Here is a 22,929-nt window from a genome sequence, read left to right as displayed (position 1 = left end):
AACTTCCGTTACAGGCCTTTCTATTTCGTACCTTCCTTAGCATGAACACTGGAGTTGAAGTTGGAGGACAGTAGACTAAATTTGAATGTGTGTGGCCATGACCAAGTGATCTTGTCTCATCAGGGCTCAGTTTCCTTATTTGTAAGATGAGGGAACTGGACTGGATGATCCTTAATGTCCCTCCTAATTAGATAAAATGAAATAATTTATCTTTTAAAAAGTGCATAGCACAGTTCCTGGCACATAGTACGTGACATAGAAATGTTCATTCTCTTCTTTCATTCTAGCTCTAAAACTACGATTTAGTGACCATGAGTCAATGCTGGAACCTTGTCCACCTTCACAAAACAAAACTGGAGTTAAGGTAGGGGAGGAGGGTAGATGCTTAACTCATTGTCACCAATAGTTCCCTCTAACAGCTGACTCCATGTTCTATTTCCTTTCTCTCATTCACTTTTCAAGCCTTTCTAATTGTATCTATGACCACCACTCCACTGAAGCAAGTTTTTACTAGATAAAAGCACTCACAGTATCTTGAACCTGGGTTGGTCTTGCCTGAGGACCAACTCTGCAAATTTGGGGTATCCCCAGTGCTTCCTTATGTATGGTTTATTTTTAGAGGTGAGGGATATCAAAATGGGCTTCCAAATTGCCTCTCATTTTCTGGAAGGCAAAATGTAGGATCAGGAATGTTTAATGACTTGTCATTAAAGGTGGTTCGGTTAGTCAGAACCAGAATTCAAGTCTTTTTTAGTGTGCCTATTTGTCAGGCAAATCTGATATTCATCAGTAACATTTTTTTGTCATTTTCATGTTGTTATGGAGTTGTGTTAAGTATACTGTATTCTGGGGGGAGGCACGCAGAAGGCCCTAGAAAGCAGAAGTAGGGAACATGTGGGGTCAGATATAAATAGCTCCAAAAGTAACATTCTTCCTTCTGATGAGAGGATGATATGTGCTGTCAGCGGAACCGCTGGCCACTTCATTGATGTTTTTAAGAGGGAACAAAAGACAACAAAATTGCTTATTTTCCCAAATGAATGTTCATTGAACCAAAATCCAATGATTCTCCTGGCATTTTTTGCTGCCCACAAATATATGGATTGATCAGACTAGTACCTCAAATACAATACAAAGTGATACAAATCACTTTGGGGGAAGGTGTAGTGGTAAGGAGGGCATTTGCCCCCTCGGTTTATTTGATCAAAATAAAAACCCTCAGGGTGTTAAATGGGAGCATGGACTTAAAAGAAGGAAGGGAGGGTAATCAGAAAGAGTTCCCTCCCACTCAAACCTCACCCCCCCAGACAAAAACCCTTAAGGAGACAATGATTAAGAAATGTAATTCTTTCTCTCCCAGGTCCCCACAAGTCAAAACCCAGGGAAAGGAGATGGAAGGTGGAGGATGAGTGGAGGAGCATGTTTTCGTGTAGTAAGGACCCCTGACATAAGGAAAGAGCCCTTTCCCCAACCTGGCCGTCGCAGCAGTGAAAGAAGGGAAGTGGTCAAGTGTGTTATTGGTTACCAATTCCTTTTTTGCTTCCCAGGTTCTTTCTGTCTCTAAGAAGCACTTTGCCTTCAGAAGTTAATAAAAGAGAGAGTAGAAAGGTGAGGTAGATCAGAGAGTTGATAGAGAGGGAGAAAAAGATGATGGGATCATCCATTTTACAGGCTTCAAAATGGTGTAAATCACTTGAATGCAGGACCATCTCTCTAGCCTCTGCTGTAGATCATCATGGTGTAAACTAGCCTTTTGGTCTCTATCTGGGTTCTGGCAGAAGCAGTGGATTTATTAGCTTCATGTCACCTTAATGAGATTATCTGGCAAAGAGGCAGTTCTCTCTCTCTCTCTCCGTTTCCCTCTCCCTCTCTCTCCCTCTCTCAATCTCTCTCTTTCTCTGTCTCTGTCTTTGTTTCTCTATCTCTGTCTATTCCCCTGACACCCTCACCCCAAGATATAGGACAAGTCAAAACACAAGGGGAACAGTATCCAGAAGCATTTATATCCTATCATCTATTTGTTCCACTAAAAAAAAAAACAAAAAAACCTTATGTAGTTCTACCTCTCAACTTAAAAAAAAAACACAAAAGATCAACCATTTACTGAGTACTTATATTGTTTGAGTGCTGTATGGCACCACTGATTCAGAGTAATTAGAACATGTTTCCAAACAATAGAAATTCAATTCAATTCAGTTTGACTCAAGAGTCTTCAGTACAGAAGAGACACTGATGATCTCCATAGGGTCATTGGTGGTAGTGGCTCCATTGCTGACCTTGTAGCCCAGATGTGTTATTTTTCCTTTCTGTGTAGAAGGATTATTCAGCCAGAATCCTGCCTTGTACCTGGAATGGAGACAAGGCCTTGGCAAAATTATGAAGCAGACGTAGTATCCTTTTCTCATCCCCCTAATGTGCCTTACTTTTGGTCTTTTTACCAGCTTTAGGCTCCCATTCCTCTTGTTATATCTTATTATGCTAACATGTTAATGGTTTTCTATCTCAGTCTATTAGGGCTTTAAGCTTTCCACTAACATTTATTCAGGTGATTAGGACTTTACCTCTTCCAGGGATTTTTGAATTTTAATAGAGATTTTTGATGATCAAAAAATGAATAACTCTGAAGAAGTTAAGAACTCTGATCAACCTCAGTGACCAATAATAATAACAAAGAACTGACGAAGAAGCATGCTATGTACCTTCAAACAGAGAGGTGAAGGGTTCAAAGTACAGAATGAGACATACATTTTTAGATATGGCTAATATGGGAATTTGTTTTCCTTGACCATGCACATTGTTAGCAGAGTTTTGTTTTGCTTTTTCCTCATAATTTGGAGCAGGAGTGGAAGAGAAAATAAATGCCCGTTAATTTAGAAATAACCAAAATTAAAAAGGGGGGAATTCAAAGCAGATTACTGCTTTGGGCATGTGTGTGGAGTGGTGGGGGTGGGGGTGATGTCTAGGTATCATTACTAGTGATTGGATTGCTATTTAGAAAAGAGGGTCCTGATCAGCACCATTCAAATCATGTCATATAGTTAAGAAATCTATTTACTATCCTTTTAAAGCTCACTTGGAAAAGGGAGATATTTCCAGGTTGGAAGCCCCTATAAGGGCTAACCTTGCTACTATAATGCCATTATCTAATTTCTTCTTTCCTATCATCACTCTCTCCTTTGAACTTACTCATATAGGGAATCTGAAACCCGATTCTTTGAGTTGAGCTTCTGATACATCAGTTTGCCATTCCTGGCCTCCACTAAGTCGCTGGAAAGATATATTTGGCCCACTTTCCATCATAGTGAGAAAACTAGAGGACTGTTCTGAACATTTGTATCTCTCTAATGCACTTATCACACACTGCTGTGAATTGTACTGATTTATGAGCATGTCTTATCTTCTCTACTAGGTCATCTTTGTATTCTCCTCCTCCCACTTTAATTGAGTAGATTTGGGATCAGATAGAGGAGCTGAGTATGATAATCCTAGAAAAGAGAAAACTTGCAGGGTATGTGATCCTTTCACTCATATATATATATATGTATATATACATACACACACATATATAGGTAGGTAGATAGATAGATAGATAGATAGATAGATAGATAGATAGATAGATAGATATAGCTATAACATGGAAAAGGAATTAGACTTCTGTGAATTGTTAAGGGTTGCAAACAACAAATTGTGTCAGCTGAGGGGACTTCACCCTTGACATGTTCAGGGCCTCTTGCATACTCTGGGCCCAATGTTTCTGAAAAAATATGGTAACTCATAAAGACGGATTCAGGGGACCCCTTAACAAAATCAATCCGTCAATAAATAAGAATTCAGTAAATACACTATAATGTATGAGACACTGCTCTAGCCCCTGTGAATGTAAATATAAAAGTGAGATAGACCTTGCCCTCAAGTTGCTTATACCCTACTCAGGCATACAATGCATATTGGCTAGTGGTGGCCCAGGTGGGGAGCCTTGGCCTAAGCGGTCTTCATAGGGATTGTGATGGAGCCTAAGTCAGTCATTGTCATGACATTCAAGTAGCAATGTTATTAGTTAATTGATTGTTTCTGTTGCTGCTCAGTCATTTCAGTCTTGTCCAACACTTGGTGACATCATTTGGGGTTTTCTTGGCAGACATACTGGATCAGATTGCCATTTCCTTTTTCAATTCATTTTACAGATGAGGAAACTGAAGCAGGCAGATTAAGTGACTTGCCCAGGGTCACCCAGCCAGTAAGTGTTTAAGCCTAGGTTTGAACTCAGGAAGATGAGTCTGTCTGACTCTAGACCTAATGCTTGATTTACCACACCACCTAGCTGCCAAGTTATCTGATCATTGTCCTCTAAACAAGAGGTGACAATCAGGGTCTAAGGGTATTGATTACACATGGGTTATCAGGGTAGATCACAAAACGTTATACTGGCTAGGCCCTGAGTCTTGATGAATGACTAGATAGGATGAAACATGGTTTGGGCTTTTGAGATCAGTTAATATAAGAGGTTTATTCTCCTTGGTCCCAGAGAGCAAAACTAGAAGCAAAGTCAGGGGAATTACAAAGAGACAGGTTTAGGTTTATACTCTGAGAGAAAATTCCCTAATTATTAGCAATATCCCAAAGGAGAATGGGAAGCCTTTGGAGATAGTAGAGACACTGGAGGTCTTTAAGAATAGGCTGGATGACTATTGTATTATAGATGGAATTCCTGCCTAGGCAGGGGCTGGGTTGGATGGCTTCTCATTATACCAACGCATTGGGAAAGCCAGCTCAGTCAGTTCTATTTAAGAAATATTCATGGTTCACCTACTCTGTGTTTAGCACATGGGGGACACAGAAGAAGCCTATGATGGGTGTGATCTTTCTCTGTGACTCTACTCAGGACCTCTGTGACAGCCTAGATACAGGGGTGGGGAACTTGTGGCCCTCTAGGTCCTCAAGTGAGGCCTTTGTGGCCACATGTGGCCTCAAGGCCACAGGTTCCCCACCCCTGGCCTAAATCATCCTTCCTTGGTCTCCACAGTAAATAGAGAAGAGAATGACTATTAGGAAATAGTGGGGAACCATCTTGGCTAGAACAGGCCTGGAAGGGACCAGAGTCCTTATCTAGTCTGACTCCTCCATCTTATGCATGAAGAGAAAAGTTCAGAGAGAGGCTATAGATTGTTCAAAGTCACACAACTTTGTGTGGCAGATTTAGCATCTGAACTCTTTAGATATATAACTCTGGGTCTGCTGCTCTTCCACTACATTGTACTTGTGCTCTTGCAAAGGGCCTTAAAAGGCTGAACAAGAAATTTAGGTTTAATGTAGTAGAAGAGACAATGTTTGAAGGTTTCTTGAATAGGAGATGATAAAGATTTATACGATGTGTGCATATATAAATATGTACATATATATACCCATGGGAACTGACAAAGTCACCAAGTGGGATAGTGTACAGGGGAAGGCAGTAAACATATAGTGAGCGTTTACTTATCATGTACCAGACACAGTTTTTAGGAAGGTGAAAGCTTAACAAAGTTTTAGTTTAAGGAAGATATAAGAGGTGGGACCACACACAGAGTAGGGGGACTTGACCCTTTCAGCTCCGGAGGAGGACCCACTGTTCTAACTGGTGACTGCTTCACATGGACCACCATAACTAGTAGGGATCCAACCTTGCTTGACTTAAATTGCCCTGACATCTCCTCACCAGATGACTTTCTAACAAATTCCTGCCTTCCTCCTTCCTCCCTCTGTCTGGCTTTCCGGTTTTGGATCTATAATCAAATCGAAGTTGCCATTCTCTGCTATACATTGTCTTCCCTACTAGAATTAAGCTCCTTGAGGGGAGAGACTATCTCCACTTTTGGATTGTATTCCCAGCTCTCATATGGTGCTTGGAACATTAGTGTGAGCTTAATAAATTCTTTTCACAGTATTCTGTAAAGTTTAAAGCAATACACACACACTTCAGTTGCCATCATACAACTATTGCTGCTGCTGCTACCATTACTACTATTCCTGCTTATATCATTTAGTCAGTCTGTCAACAAGTATCTGTTAAGTACTTAAAGCTACACAGCTTTGTGTAACAAATTTAGCATCTGGACTCATTAGATACCATGTCTCCTAAATTCAGGTATGGTCTTCTTAGGTGGCACAGTGAATAGAGTGTGGGACTTGGAGTCAGGAAGACCCATCTTACTGAATTCAAATCTCATCTCACTTAGGTCAACAGATATCCCCTGCAGAAGGGGCATCAGATCACCTAAACCTATAAGGCTTTCCTCTTATTGTCCTGGGCCATATATGAGGATAATTTGAGGAGCACAAATTGATTCTTGGTTTAATGGTGGAGGAGGGACCCACAGAACTCAGTTCTTTGGGTTGAATACTCTTCCCTCCCAGAGACCCAGTGGAGTTGTATCTATTTACCCAAGGGCAGAACCAGGACCTTGTGGGGGAGAAACACTAAGGTTGAGGTAGCAAATCCAAAAGTTCTCTGTAGCTCTCAGGATAGTGCTGAAGACCAATGTCAAAAGGAGTTAAAGGGGCATCATTGGTGGCCATGAGAAACTCAGTCTAAGGGACCTATGTCTGAGATGTTCTGAGGGGAGGAGGGAAAAGAAAGGAATAAATTAAAGGAAAAAAAGCTGGCAAATGTTACAGGGAAAAGGGGCTTCATGTTGTCTTTTAAACAATTAGAAAATGGGGAACCATAGACTAGAAGAAGTACGTAATCAGTGGGTAATCAATTTGTCATGAGAGAAAGTCTCCTCATGTACTTCTTCATTTCATTGCACTGTGAAGTAAGTCATGGGTTTGGGAGCACCCACACTGCGAGATAGGTGACATCCAGAAAAGAGCCTTTGAGGATACCCCCAGTTAGTGCATTGGTCTTACATGAAGGCTCATCAAAGGGAATGGAGAAAGAGTGGTCAAAATGGTAGGTGGAGAAATAGGGGAGAGCAATATCACAAAATCCTAATACAAATATCTAGCATTTATACAGCACCTTAAGATTTTTAAGTGCTTTAGAAATATCTCATTTGATCCACACAACAACCCTGGGAGATAGGTATCATCAAATATTATCCCTGTTTCACAGAAGAGGAAACTAAGACAGAGGTTAAGTGACTTGCCCACTGTCATACAGTTAGTAAGTAACTGAGGCCAGATTTGAATGTAGATCTCCAGTGCTCTATCTGCTATACTATCTAGACTTGGAAAGTACTGTGAGAGCTTGAGCAAGTCACTTTTACCTCTTATGGACTCATTTTCTTCATTTGTACAGTAAAGAAGCTGAACTATTTTTCTATCTCAAATGTTATATAATTCTGCGAAGATTAATCTTCAGGAGCTGTTAGTTCTAATTAGGGGTGGCTAGGTGGCATAGTGAATAGAGTGTTGGCCCTGAAGTCAGACAGATCTGAGTTCAATTTTGGCCTCAGACACTTGACACTTACTAGCCTTGTATGACCTTGGGCAAGTCACTTAACCCCAATTACCTTGCTTTTCCCCCTCAAAAAAAAGAAGGTATTAGGACATAAAAAGAGTGATTCAAAAACAATAATTTGCTTTGCAAATATAATTTTTAAGACAATTACAATTTATGTACAAGATAACTCATGATAAAACAACTTATAAGGTTTATTTGTTAAAAAAGAAAAATCATTTGGATGCTAAAGAGAAAACCAACATAGCTAGATGATATTCTTGTGTGATTCCAATTGGAGATTGGCTAACCACCGTAGGTTAGCCATATAATTCATAGTGAATAAAAATCCCACAGGAGAGACGTTCAATTTAATAAGGAAAACCTAAGCTCTTAACAGTTCTGATTCACCAAGGGAATAAGACCACAAATTAAAGAGACGGAAACTCTATTTTGGTGCAAGGCAAGATTTAACAGGCCCCAGTATCCCTTATTTATATAGTTTTCATTCCCCTTTAACCCCTGGGTGAGAGTGGATAGGAACGTCAGCTCCAAATACTAATGAATTTTGCACCATGTTCTGCCTCTTGGCATTAAGTGCTTAATAAAACCTCCTGTCCCTTATCTGAAAAAATTTCTCTTCCCACTAATTGGTGTCATCATCAATCAGGATCATAGACAGAGCAACACTCCAGCTTAAGCAGCCATCCATCCTGTGTCTTATCAACTGGAGAAATCCAATTTGGGGGGCAGAGGAGGGATACACATGGGTTCTGGGAACTTCCTCACCATAGAGTTTGCCACAGATGAGGTTCTGAGCAATTCTGACAAGCTGGAAGATTTGTTGATTATTCCCCACCTTACCCCCTTATTTCTTTGTTCCTTCTTCCTCTTTCCCTTTTTCATTCTTGTTGCCTTTTGGGTGAAATAGATGTATTTCCATATTCAACACTTTCTCTCTCTCTTTCTCTGTCTCTCTCTCTCTCTGTATGTATTTATGTATTTTCTTCAGCTCAGATGAGACTGATATTTCATTTCTCCCCAACAAACCTCTTTTCCCTTGCTTGTATACAAACTTTTGTTTACCCATCCTGTTAATGTGGGATAAGTTTCCCCATTCTTCCTCTTCCTTTCTTCCCTTATTGTGTTCCTTTCCCTTATTCTTTCTATTTTTATTTCAAGATTAGATAATTTAAAAAAATAACATTATTCTCTTAACTCTTTTTTTCTCAATTTCTTCATCATGATCTGGAGATGGAAATAGTAAAGCACTCCAGTATCTTTGCCAAGAAAACTTCAACTGGTGTCATGAAGAGTCAGACATGATAGAAATGACTCAACAACTCTCAGGTCCTCTATGGCCCCTGATAAGGATCAGATTCTGAAGGTACAGATGTATCCTCTCTTATATTGAAATGTAAACAGTTTATTCTGTTTTAGTCCCTCATGCTTGTTTGCTCATGTTTATTTTTTTATGTTTCTCTTGATTCTTGTATTTGTATGTCAAAGTTTCTGTGCAATTTTGACCTTTTCACTAGGAATGCTTAGCAATCCTCTATTTCATAAGAGTCATTTTTCCCCCTGTAGGATTTTACTCAGTTTTGCTAGATAAGATTTTCTTAGTTGTAAGCTAAGTAATATTTTCTTCTGGAATATTCTACCCTAAGATCTCTGCTCCTTCATAGTAGTACCTGCTATATTATGTGTAATCCTGACTGTGGATTCTTGACATTTGAATTATTTCTGACTGCTTGAAGAATTTTTTTTCTTCAACCTGGATGCTTTGTATTTTGGTTATAATATTGCTGTGGCTTTTTATTTTGAGATTTCTTTCAGGAAATGACCAGTAGATTCTATTTTTACTTTCTCCTCTGGCTCTAAGAAATCTGGGAAGTTTTCTGTTATGATTTCTTAAAATATAATGTTGAGATTTTTTTCTTGGTTTGTGCAATGATTCTTAAATTATCTCTCCTAATTGGTTTTCCAGATTAGTGTTTCTTGCTACAAGATTTTTACTTTGAGTATTTCTTGCTGCCTCATGGAATCTCTGGATACCATTTGGTCCATTCTAGTTTTCATGAAGTTTGTTGCTAGATTGAGGTTTTGTACTTCTTTTGCCAAGCACTTAATGCCTTTTCTAATGCTTTCTTCTATCACTGATTTAAATTTTTTTTGTCAGCACTATCATTTCATTTATAAAAGCATTTTTAACTCTTAAAAAATACTGACCTCTTCCTTCATCTCTTCTAGGAATTCTTCTTGAACTTGTGATCAAGGTATAATTTTCTTTGAGGCTTTACTTATAAAATTTTGGAGTAAGTTTCTTCTTCTGGTTTTTGTCTTCAGTATCCGTCACCATAATAGCACATTATGACTGGATTATTTATTCTTCATTCTTCCAGCCTACTTTTTGTCTTTAGACTTTATATTAGTGCTAGGATCTGCATATTTTTGGAAGGAATATCAGGCTGATTTTGTGTCTTCAAATATTGAGTGTTGTGCTAGTCAAGGATCTCAGAAATAGCTCAAGTTGGGGGCCTACAAGTTGTCAAGGTTCTCAAGGTGACATAATCCAGGGCAATGATGTTATGAGCTCAGCAAGTTCCTTACTAGGGTTGGACCTCCAGTAGTATTGCTAGACTTAGTTATTACTAACCGGCTGGAAAGTTCTACTATTTCAAAGTGACATAAAGGCAGGCTCCCCCATTGGCCTGGGTTTCCTATGGGTTTCCTACTGTACTAGAGATACTGCTCTGCTCCTTGGGTCAGAGCCACCAAACTGCTGCTTGCTTCTGAACTTAATCTTTCCTCAGTGCATAGCCCAGGGTCTGTAACTACTCACTTTGGAATGTCAGCCCTTGGTACAGGCTCCCTTCTCAATCTGCCCTAGATCTGTGACCCATGACTGAGGAGTAAGCAATAGAGCTACCAGTTGATATGTACTCTTTGCAATTTTATAAAGTCTGCCAAGTTTCTTACATGTTTTATTTATTAATCTGAAATTGTGCCTCACCCTGCCCTTTCCCCAGTCACAGGTGGAAGGGGAAGTCAAAGATTAGAGTTTAATAGCTGTTAGAGAATGACCAAGACAAAAGTCAAATATAAATATGAACTCATGAATAAAGAAAGACACGGCCTGGTGATAACACTTAACCATAAAGTACTGATCATTACTTATTCCTCTGTGGAATGTGCTATCACAATATTAATCATGAGCTATTCATTGGGCATTAATTTAGATGCCAGAAGTACTTCAAAGGTATTCTTATAGACTACACATTTTGAGCTAATTTAAAGTATGTTTCAGTTTCAAAGTTGATATCTGTTCTTGACTCTGTACAAGGACAGGACCCTTTATCCAGAATCCTTAGAAACATACGTCTTTTTCGGAGGACTCTTCTTGCCCCAGGGCACTTTACTGTAAAGTTTTGTGTAGCCATTTATGAGTAGATTTCATCCCCAGTGTCTGTAGACCTCTCTGTCTGTCTCCCTTTACTGAACTGGTTTAGAAAATGATTCACTATGATTTTTTTTTTTGATTTCCTGATCACGACTCAGTCTAGCGTATTTTCTAGATCTCTTTGGAGGAAATGTAGAGTAAATCTTTGCTTTCCTCCTTCCTGTGCTAGTCTGTCTTATTTCTGTCCCTCTCGTGTAGCTCTTTGTAACTCTTGAATACAATTATTAACATTAATTAATATTACAGTTTCCATTATTTACTCTTATATCTTCTTGCTAGACACATCCTCTAGGAGGATGGCAATTTTGTCTCTACCATGCTTAACGTATGGTAAGATTGCAACAATTTTATTCCTTTTGTCGTGCCAGGTCACATCAGTAGAAAATGATGCAATTGGAATTTGAACTCAGGCCCCCTGACTTCAAGTTTATTACTTTTAAAGTGGATAACGTTCCCTCCTTTTGAGGAGTCTCTCCTCCAGTTGGGAGGGGAGGACATGATGCATCAAAAAAATAACTGAGAATGTTGACTGAACCAAACTTGCTTCTTAAAATGGTGAAGTTATTATTTTTTTTCTTCCAACACTCAACAAAATAAAACTTCAGTTTATTGCTTGATGGTATTGTTCTACCCATATATCAAACAGTTCAATTCCATTCAATTCCCCCCTTCCCCAACAGCAGTTTAGATGCTTTCTCAAAGGTCATATGGCATTTAATCCTCTGGTTTTTATAGATGAGGAAATTGAGATTGAAAAGTTGAGTGATTTTCCGAAGGCTACATGGTGAATTTATGGAAGAGTTGGTTCTAGAATTCCCATCTCCTGATTTCCAGTCCCAGGCTCTTCCCGGTATACCATACCATCTTATCAATAGTGGGCACAGTCAAATAACTTGCTGAGGGGCTACAGAGACATAGGAATTCTCAGCAAGACCATAAAGAAGGGAAGGATGTATAATTGGGAGGGAAGTATAATTCTATAAAAAGAGCATGGAACTTTGAGTCAGAAGATTTGTGTTTGCATCCTGGTAATAACTTCTCCATCATATATAGAGGACAGGAATAGGACCTGGACCTGTGATTTCATTTGTCTATAGAGCTTTCAAGATGAGCAGAAGCTTTCTACATGTCTTATCTGCAATTTATAGTTTTAATGTTGCCCAGAGCACTGAGAGTTTAAGTGATCTGGCCCAGGATCACTAAGTCAGTATGTTTTAGAAGAAGGACTTAAAGTCAGGTCTTCTTGGTTTCAAGGTTCTGTCTGTCTACTGTGTGACTATGGGCAAATAACATCTCATCTTTGAGCCTTGGTTTTGTTGTTTGTAAAATGGGGATAATAATATTTGCATTTTAGTCTTCATAGAGTTGGTTTAAAAGGACATATTTTGTAAATGTTGAAGTATAGAAATGTGAACTTTTATAGAACAACTGAAAAAATCCTAATTCAAAACTCAAGCAGGTACTTGGATTCCCAGTTGTATCAGGCATTTTTAGTATCCATCTTCTCTAGGCTAATAAGCAGATTGGAAACTATGGCATAGGATCAATACAAGGAACTGGGTATGTTTAACCTTAAGTGGAGACTGATGTGGTGGCGGTGGGAGCATGGTAGCTGTCCTCAAGAACTCGAAACTCTGTCATGTGGAAGAAGAATACAATTTGCTTTGTTTCCCCCTAGAGGTAGAGCCATTACCAATGGGAGGAAGATTTCATCTGAATCTAAGAACTTCCCCACAATTAGTATTACTCAAGGAATTGACTCTCTCTTGTGAGATAGCTTTCAATTAGAGACCAGATAATCACTTGTCATGCATTTTTAGAGTTTTTTTCTCAGGGATTGATTGATTAGATGACCTTTAAGGTTTCTTACAACTCTGAGATTCTATAATTCTCTCACTATGAGTGGTTTAGACACAATTAATCCAGCAATCTTTGGGGAATTATTTTAAGCCAAAACACATGGTATGGCTAATGACTCTTATATTTGTGGGAACCTAAGTATTTAGACTCATATTTTCTTTCTAACTGTCTGTGAGGAATACAGGCCTAGCTCTTTAAAATGTACAATCATATCACCTTCCAGTTGAAGGAAGCTGAATGACTGAAGGCATTAAAAACAATTGAGGAGAATAATTGCTTTAGTTGAGGAGAGAGGCACATACAGAAACAGAGAAATAGAGGCAGAGGGAGAAAGAGAGAGAGAGAGAGAGAGAGAGAGAGAGAGAGAGAGAGAAAGACAGACAGATAGAGACAGAGAGACAGAGAGAGAACCAGGAAAACACACTATGTTAGGTTCTGGAAGAACCTAAAAGAAGAAGATATGGAACAATTTTGTTTTGTTTAGTTGTGTCTGACTCTTTGTGACCCCATTTTGGGTTTTCTTGACAAAGATACTGGAGTGGTTTTCCATTTCCTTCTCCAACTCATTTTATGGATGAGGAGCTGAAGCAAACAGGGTTAAGTGACTTCTCCAGGGTCACACAACTAGTAAGAAGGATGACTTTGAACTTTCTGGTCTAGAAGGGACATTAGGCTAATATCTAAAGTACACCATCCCTATAAGTGGCCATCAAGATTCAGTTTAAAGGCTTTCAGTGATGATAAATTTGCTATCTATACGACTTTGAGGTAGTAACTGAATCTTAGTTTCTTCTTCTGTAAAATGAAAGCATTGGCCTAGGACTCAGGGGTGAGGAACCTGTGACCTCTAGGCTACATATGGCCTTCTGGGTCCTTTTGGCTGAATCCAAGTTTTACAGAACAAATCCTTTTATTTAGGGGATTTGATTTGTGAAGTTTGAAATCAGTCAAAGGACCACACTTGAGGACCTAGAGGACCACATGTGACCTTGAGGCTGCAGGTTCCTCAGCCCTGGGCTAGGTAGTGTCTAAGCTCTCTTCTAACTTGAAACCCAATGGTCCTGCGAATTCCCTACCCTTTAAGAAACCATTCCTCACCCCCATTTTTTGGATAGTTGGTTTTTTTAGGAAGTTGTTTTTATAAAGAGCTTAAAAATTGACTTCCTTGTGACTTCCACCCATGATGCCTAGTTTTTGCCTTCTGAGTCTTAATGTAAACACTTTTTATTCCATTTTTGCATCTGAGACATACATTCCTACTGTCCTTCCTTTGTTCACACTGTTCCGCACCTAGCATGCCTTTCCTCACTTTACCTTTTGAATTTCTATGCATTCCTTAAAGCCCACTCAAGTGGCCCATCTTATCTGGAGCTTTCTTTGACCCCCATTAAACTGTGAATCTTATATTGGACTATGATTCCCCTGAGGACAGGGACTACCTTTTGACCTTTTTAAAAATCTTCATGGTTTAGCATGGTATCTGGATTATAGTAAGGGCTCACTAAATACTTATTCATTAACTGATTGTAATGATCATTTCCCTTCAGATTTCACATAGCACTGTATCTCCCCTATTCACTTAGACATCACTATAAGAGAAAATGATATGTGTTAGAATACAGAGGCTCTTCATCAGTAGTCTGCCCACTAAGTGATCATTTTTTTTGACCATAGCAACCTATGAAATAAAGCAAAATACAAAGTGGCTTTCACACCTATGTGACTCCCTTCCATTCCTACAGAAGTGTCAGGGGAACAAGAGAAAATGTTATAAAAGATACTAAGAATTATAGTTTTCAACCTCTATCAAAACATTCTTTTAACTGCTTATGCTCTGAATATGAGATCCTTGTCCACTGACTCATGAATTAATATATTTCTGGAGAAATTGAATGATCTCAGCATGCAATTCCCCCATGCTTGAAATATTCTCCTTGCACTCTTACTACTGATCTTTCTAAAATCTCACCTTCTATAGGAACCCTTCCCCAGGCCTTCTTAATTCCAGTGTCTTGCCTCTGTCCATTATTTCCTGTTTATCTTTGTATATAGTTTGCTTTCTATATATTTGTTTGTATGTTGTCTCTGCCATTGGATTGTAAGCTCCTTACTGTCTTTTGCCTCTTTTTGTAGCCTCAGTGCTTAGCACTGAGTGTCTGTGTGTCTACTATGGGCCAGTGTCTGGCCCATTCTAGAAGCTTAATAAATGTTTATGGATTAATTAATTAGAATTCTCTCTAGAAATGAATCTAGACACTATTAGAAAACTATAAATAAAATGTTCCAATGGATCCTTTTGGAATGGAATTCCAATGGAAAGATAGCTCAGATTCTTTTGGGAGGACCAGAGTCAAATAAAGACATTGTCACAGTTGGTTTTATCACACTTCCAAGGTAACAAGAAACAATTTCCCAGGACAATTACTGATTTCACCTTAATAATGATCATTATAGGTATAAGTAAGAATCTTAGTTTATTTACCAACTTTTTGTGTAAATGTTAAGATAGTAGAAAATATCTATGAAGAACTTGATAAGACCTCAAAATTAAATCAACATACATTTTATTACTTAGTAACTTCAATGGAAAGGTGAGCATAGGGGACAATGGTGAAAACTATGTTGGAAAACATGACTCATGATTAAGAAACAAAATAAGCCAAAAGCTTTTAGACTACATAGATGAGTTAATTCAATTTAATGCAAGTAGTTTCTTCAAGAAGAAAGTTAGGATGTGATGAGCACCCAACATTACAAAAAAAAATTGACCTTGACTGCATCTTAATGAATCAACAGAATTATAGAGCTAGGGTTGAAGAAACATGAGAGACTATCTGATCTAACCTTTTCATCTTACAGATGAGGAAACATGTCCAGGGAGATTAAGTGATTTACCTAAAGTCACACAGGTAGTCAGTTTTCAAAAATGGGATTTGAATATAGAAAAGACTCCAGAGACAGAAAAGCACTAGCTCTGGAGTAAAGAAGACCTTGTTTCAAATCTTACCCCTAAGACGTACTCCCTATGTGACCTTTGGCACTTCACTTGACCACTCAGACTCAATTTCTTCATCTGAAAAGAATATTGGACTAGATGACTTCTAACTCCCTTTAATCTCTAGGACTTGTGATCTTACAATCTGGAACATTCTAAAATATTCCTCTTTTGGTAATTGATGCCAATGACATCACACCACATCATTGCCCGATATAAGATACCTGAACACAACACAATTCTCTAAAGCTTATATTATATTACATCACTAGGCCTCTCTCTCTCTCTCTCTCTCTCTCTCTCTCTGTATATTTGTCTGTCTGTCTATAGGTGGGTGGTAAAACTCAGAGGAGGAGAAGGATGATACTTGGTAGAGTGATGGTTCCCATCCATCCACATTTCCTGCCCCCCCCCTCACTTTTTTCATCCTGACTCATCCTGTCATTGGAAATTGACAACCTATTGTAGAATGCTGAGGTACAAAGGATTGGAGTGAAGAGGGAGGGTAAATGTAACTTCACATTAAGCTAGAAACAAAGGTTTTTGTTCCTGTATCACTAAGGAAAAATAACATTAGGTGACTAACCACTAGTTTGTTGTCATAAAGCACTCAGAGAATAAAGGGGAACAGAAAAGTTAAATGACAATAATAGCATTTATCTGAAAAACCTACATTCAGGAGTAACCATTTCTCTGCCATTGCCATCTAGCTCCTGTCAACTCTGAAAGGCTGTGACTCATTGAAAAGGGTCTGAAAGGAGAGGCAGGCATAACATCCCCAGAGAGAACTTTCTATCTCAAACCACCAGTGAATCAACAGGTATTTATTTATTGAGCCTTTACTACATGCTTAGGCTTGTGCTGGGTGATATAGAGGGTGTGTATGTTGGGAGAAATAGAAAATGAATAATATTATGCAGCAGCAAAATGTCCTATCATGGGAAAAGCTGAGTTCAACGAGAGGATTTAAGCAGAGCCCTATTAATCTTTGAATGATAGCATTTAGAGCTGGGACAGACTTTAGATATCATCTGACGTACCTAGGCTGCAAGATGGTATAGTGGATAGAAAGGTAGACTTGGAGTCAGGAGAATCTGAGTTCTAATTCATCCTCAGACACTCGAGCTAAGTTGCTTATTTTCTTGTTTGCTTCAGTTTCATCCTCTGTAAAATAGGAATAATAATAGCAACTACCTCCTAAGACTGTTGTGAGGATCATGCAAGCTAATATTTGCTTTGCAAAACTTAAAATCTTACATGAATGTTAGTTATTACTATTCATATAAGCCAATCTTCTCTCCTTCTTCTCCCCCATTTTTTAAGTGAGAAACACTGAGGAAAGTGAGATTCTGCTGGAATCTTCCAATGACAAGGAAAGATATTTTCATGATTAAATAGGTAATTAATAATGGTAATGGTAACAATAATCACTCATGGATTTTAGAGGATCTCAGAATCTCTGAGTTGAAAGGGGTCTCAGAGATTAGCTACTTTACGTTAAATTGAAAAAGAATTTTCTCTACAGAATATTCAGCAAGTAGTGTCCTAGCAATTGCTTGAAGACCATTACTGAGAGGAAGCCAACTATTTTCCAAGAACAGCCATTCCACTTTTATATCACTACAATTGTTGGGAAGATTTGCTTGGTATTGAGTCAGGTATAAGTTTCTCTTCAGACTGCCACCCCCAACTTCCTGTTCTGCTCCCTTTTTACAAACAGAATCAGTACATTCTCTCTTCCACATGATAGCCCTTAGGATACTTGAATACTGCTGTTTTATCCTTCCTCTCCCCTCCCTTAATCTTTTCCCTAGACTAAACATCCCTAGTTGCCCCAACCAGTACTTTAATGCTTATATCACTTGATTTCAAGATCCTTTACTGGTCACTGTCTTCTGGAAATTCTCCAGCCTATCAGTGTCTTTCATAAAACGTGATACTCAGAACTGAGCAAAGTACTTTTGCTGTAGTACAGCTAGGGCAGAAAATAGAGGAACCTTGTTTTTGCCTCTCTCTTCATGCAGTCCAGAATTGCATTAGTTTCGTTGCTTGCCATATCCTTCTGATGACTGATATGGAACTTGCTATCCACTAAAATGCCAGGCTTCTTTTAGATGAATTGTTGTCTAGCAAGCCTCCCTGTCTTTTGTTGATAACCTTCATTTTCTTAACACAAATGTATAGACTTTGCATTTATTGCTTATTCAGTTTGGCCCAAGGCTCTAACCTGTCAGGATCATTTTGGATTTCAACTGTCATCCAGTTAGCTAAGTCACCTCCTAGATTTGTGTCATTTGTAAATTTGAAAAATCTGCCATTTAAACCTTTATCCAATTAATTGATAAAAACTTTTGAATAGCCTAGGACCAAGGACAATTCCTGGGAGACTCTAGAAGAGACCTTCTCCCAACTTGAAAATGAGTCATTAATGAATATTCTTTGAGCTCTACCACTCAAGCAATTCCAAATCTACATTGATTATGATCTAGCTCACTTCTTTTCCAAAAGGAAAGGACAAAAGGCTGATAAATTTTGCTTAAAGTTTTGATTCCCAGAATCTCTAAGATTTGGTCCCTCCCCTCAATGAGCTTACAGTCTAGTTGAATAGACATAACTTATACACATGAAATAACAGTAAACATTCTAAAATAGCTTACAGTTTTGTACTGATTTGTGTGATACATATAGTAGGTATTAGAGGAATTCAGAGACAGTGACAATTGAGAAGACAGGTTGCATAAAGAATTAGGTGGAATGGAAACTTGAAGAACAGGCACAATTTTGGTAGGTGAAAGATAAGGAAAAAATATTTCATGTGGGAAAAATAGCAGAGACAGTAAGTGCCAGGGGTTTTCCTGAATATGCTCTTAGAAGATTAACCTAGCTGGAATAAAGGGGTAACATTTCAAGAAGAAAATCAGTTTGGATATTTGAATTGGGCTAGATTTTGGAAAAAAAAATAAGTCTGAGTAGTTTAAATTTGATGTGGTAGGAGAAAGTAGGGAGCCATTGATGGTTCTAGAACAGAATGGTAATGTAGATAAAGCACTGGATTTGGATTCAGGAAGACCTGGATTCAAATCCTGCCCCAGACACTTACTAGCTATGAGATTCTGGTCAAATCACTTAACCTCTTCCAGCCTCAGTTTCCTCATCTGCAAAATAAGAGAATTGGCTTTAGTGATGTCTAGAGTCTCTTTCAGTTCTAAATTTATGGTCCTAGGATCTTAGAAGTAACATAATGAAAAAAGTGAGAGTAGTCTTTCCCGAGTTGTCATATGAATCTTGCTCAGATTGCCTTCTGTCTTTAGAAAGAGGGACGCTGGAGAGAGGAGTCAAACGGGGGCAAGACATCAGACTTGTTTCAGTCAAAGCGAGCATTGCATTGTTGCCCAGGCTGGCCTCTTTGCCTCCTATCCTTGACTTGTTGCAACGAGGTAGAAAATAATATTTCAAGGAACCTACATGAAAATTGAGGGGGGAAAGATACAAAGACTTTGAGTACGATTGTGAAGAAGTACAGAGAGCACTGGGTAATGTGGCAGGAGAACTGGGTCTTAGTCCTTGATCTTCCTTGACCCACACATTTAGGTGGTACAGTAGATAGGTTGCTGGGCCTAAAATTAGAAAGACCTGAATTTAAATCTTGCCTTTGATACTTATTAGCTATGTGACCCTGGGCAAGTCATTTAACCTTTGTCTGCCTAGATTTGAAAACAATAGGCCTGAATTCTAGATAAAACACTGGTCCTGGAGTCATGAAGACCCAAGTTCAAATCTGGGCACTGCCTGGCTCAGTTTCTTTATCTGTAAAGTGGGGATGTTAATACTACTAGGTTGTTATGAAGATCAGATGAGATAATGTTTGCAAAGTGCTTAGCTCAGTGCCTGGAACATGGTGGATACTTAACAAATTCTTGTTCCCTTGACTTTGAACAGTTGATAAGTGGAGTCCTCAGGAATGATTTACCCAGATCACAGGCAAGTACTAGGAAATAAAAGAAATTCTCTTTTATAATAATTCTGAGAAGAGTTAGACAGAGAGAATCTAAAAGACACAAAGAAGAGTTAAAAGACAGACTAAAGATGTCTAATGACTTCTCCAGCTAGCTAGTTGGAGTTTGTATCACAAATGAGATCAAGATGGCCCTGGGGCCAGCAAGCTGAACAGTTGGCAGATCGTTCTTCCCATAAAGATCAGCAGATGGCAGCAGAGAGCAGCAGCAGCAGTAGCAGCCGTAGAGATACCCAATGAGGGTCAATAATTGTTAAAGAAGCACCATCAAACTCCAGCTTAGTGGATGTCACCAGAGGACACGGGTGACTATGCAGCATCTGAGGTATGGGTTGAGTGCCCTGCCATGTGTGTCTCTTGTATGTCTCATCTCCCACTGGTGGTGTGGTAACTTGTGGGAAAGTTTCTCTCTATGTACATTAGGGATGCATTTCTTGTCATTTAAACATTCTACGATCTTAAATTAAATGTCACTGAACTAAAGTTCATAGCTTTGAAATAATATGTCCTTTGATTGTCTGGTAAAAGAAACACATGTCTAGGGGCTTGTGAACTCTGATGTTGAGAGGCTGTTAATCCTTACCTACAACGTGCCTTGGACTTAGGATAGTATTTTGCATGGGATTTTGGGGTCCTAGGTGCTACATTAGCAATATAAAAATTTCTCTCCCTGGTTTATTTATGTGGAGAATGAAGCTTATCTAAGTTAGGTCCAAGGTTATGTAGTTATCAGCAGAACTGGAATTTATACCCAGACCTCATTCAGTTTGAATATTCTTTTCAGAATGCTACAGCTACTGACCTTCTGTCTTGTGTGGTACAATGCATTTAACACATCTGTAAAGTGCTCTAGTTACTTAGCATGCCAGAGAACCCTTGGATAGGAGTTCCCCTGGGGCCCACTATACTGCTTGCCAGCTGTGGACATTGTTTTCCTTAACAAATATAAATGGCCTTGAACAGCCCAGATGACCTTTAATGTGACAGCCCATCAATAAACAATTGTCCTCCCCCAGCAGAGACACATGAGAATCACCTCTCCAGAGATGCTGCTGAATAACCAGAACTTGACTGCCCCCTGGCCCTGGGAAGCACAGCTAACCTTCTCTTGGTGACATTGGAAGGGGATCAAGACTTGTTGGCCAAATGCAGGAGTTGGGAGGCTTCAAGGAGAATACTGGCTGTCAAGTGTCCATATGGGATTTGTTCAGAAGCCAATATACCTCTGGAGCAGTGCCTTATAATGAGGAAAATCCTGTGTGGAAGAATAGGGATGTCAGAGCTATGAGTGGAGGGCAACCTTTCCATGTAATTTTAGAACAAAACCAAGGCTTTCATCCTTTGGAGGAGGGAACTTTTGACACCAAAAGAGAAGAAACTATTTTTAGGGGCTTAGGAATAAATCGTGAACTTCCAAGAACCATGTTTTTGTTTGTGAAAATTTGCCATATTATTTTTCAAAAGAATAAGAGAAAAGAAAAAGAAAGAAATCAGCCTGGAAAACATGAAGAGAAATAAATGTGCATGTGTGTGCTTATGTGTGTATGCATGCACTCAAATGTGTGTAGAGTTTTGAGAGTCCAGCCAAATTAGACTACTTTCAGTTCTCTTCAACATGTCTTGTGTTCTGTCTTTGAGCTTTTGTCTGAGATGTTTCCTCTTCCTGAGATGCCTTTTCTCTCTCATGTTGTTAACTCAAGTCTAACTCATTTTTTAATATATTCATTTTATTTATTTTTAATGCTCTACAATCACTACCATAAAACTTAGATTCTTTTTCTCCCACCTTCCCCCCCCACCTGTCTCCCTCCCCAAGATGGCATACAATTCTATATAGGATCTACACACACGTTCCTATTGAATACATTTTCATTATAGTCATGCTGTGTAGAAGAACTAAAATAAATGGGAGAAATCGTATAACAAACCAAAACATAACACGCACACACACACACACACACACACACACACACAAAATGATCTGCCATGTTCTGCAATTGAATTCCATAGTTCTTTCCCTGAATGTGGAATGCATTTTGCCTTAGAAGACCATTGGGAATCTTTTTTTAATGTCCTTGCATTGCTATGAAGTTCCAAGTCTACCAGAAGAAACTCTCGCACACTGTGGTCGTTGCTGGGTACAAAGTTCTCCAGGTTCTGCTCCTTTCTCTCAGCATCAGATCATATAAGTCTTTCCAGGTCTCTCTGAAGTCTTTCTGTTCATCATTTCTTATAGCACAATAGTACTCCATTACATTCATATACCATAATTTATTCAGCCATTCCCCAATTGATGGGCATCCCCTTGATTTCCAGTTTTTGGCCAAGTCTGACTCATTTTTAAAAATTTAACCAAATGGCCTTCCTCAAGAATCCTTTACCCCTTTCTTCACATTGACACTATCCTTTCCTTTTGAATACTATACAGCACATTATTTTATAGTTCACTAATGCACTTATCTTGCAGTATTATGCTTTACATTTATGACCCCATCTGTCCTGTCCTACTAGACCTTAAGGATATATATTGAGCCCTCTCTAAATTTTTTCTCTTACCTAAAACTTAGCACAGTGCTCTGCATATATACAGTAGGGCTTTAATAAATGGCTTCCAATAGATAAATGAATAAGAGACAAAACAAATAAGGCAGAACGAAAGAGACAAAAAAGCAAAAATTAAGATGGAAAAAAGAGAGACCCAAAGAGATGGAAGTAGCAGAGATACGCTACACACCCTGGTTGAGGCATTTCTTATTTGGGAAAATACAGCCAGTGTTTTTTCCTTACCACAGATCAATCCCTTATTGAACCTCCATTATGTTGAGATACTTGGATGATTGAAAACAAGTCATCTCTCCAACAAAAAATAAGAATCTAGGATCCATAAAGTTCCTTCCACCTTTGACATTCCACATTGTTTGTCAGTGCTCTATATCAACCAAAGAAACAAGCACACACTACGCACAGATTTGACAAATGCATCTCCCACATACTGGGTATACAAAAACAAAAGTGAAACACCCTTTCTTCTCAAGAAGTTACATTCTAAGGAGGGAGAACAGTGAAGACATATAAACAAGATAAACATGAAGAGAATAAATGCAAATAAATACAAAGTAGTTAAATACCACGTAGTTTGGGATGGAACGTACTAGAAATTGGAAGGGGGGGGGTGATCA

Source organism: Notamacropus eugenii, chromosome 4 (genome assembly GCF_028372415.1).
Source record: "Notamacropus eugenii isolate mMacEug1 chromosome 4, mMacEug1.pri_v2, whole genome shotgun sequence".
Classification (NCBI taxonomy): Eukaryota; Metazoa; Chordata; class Mammalia; order Diprotodontia; family Macropodidae; genus Notamacropus; species Notamacropus eugenii.
The sequence above is the reverse complement of the archived record's forward strand: the minus strand, read 5'-3'. Positions refer to the sequence as shown.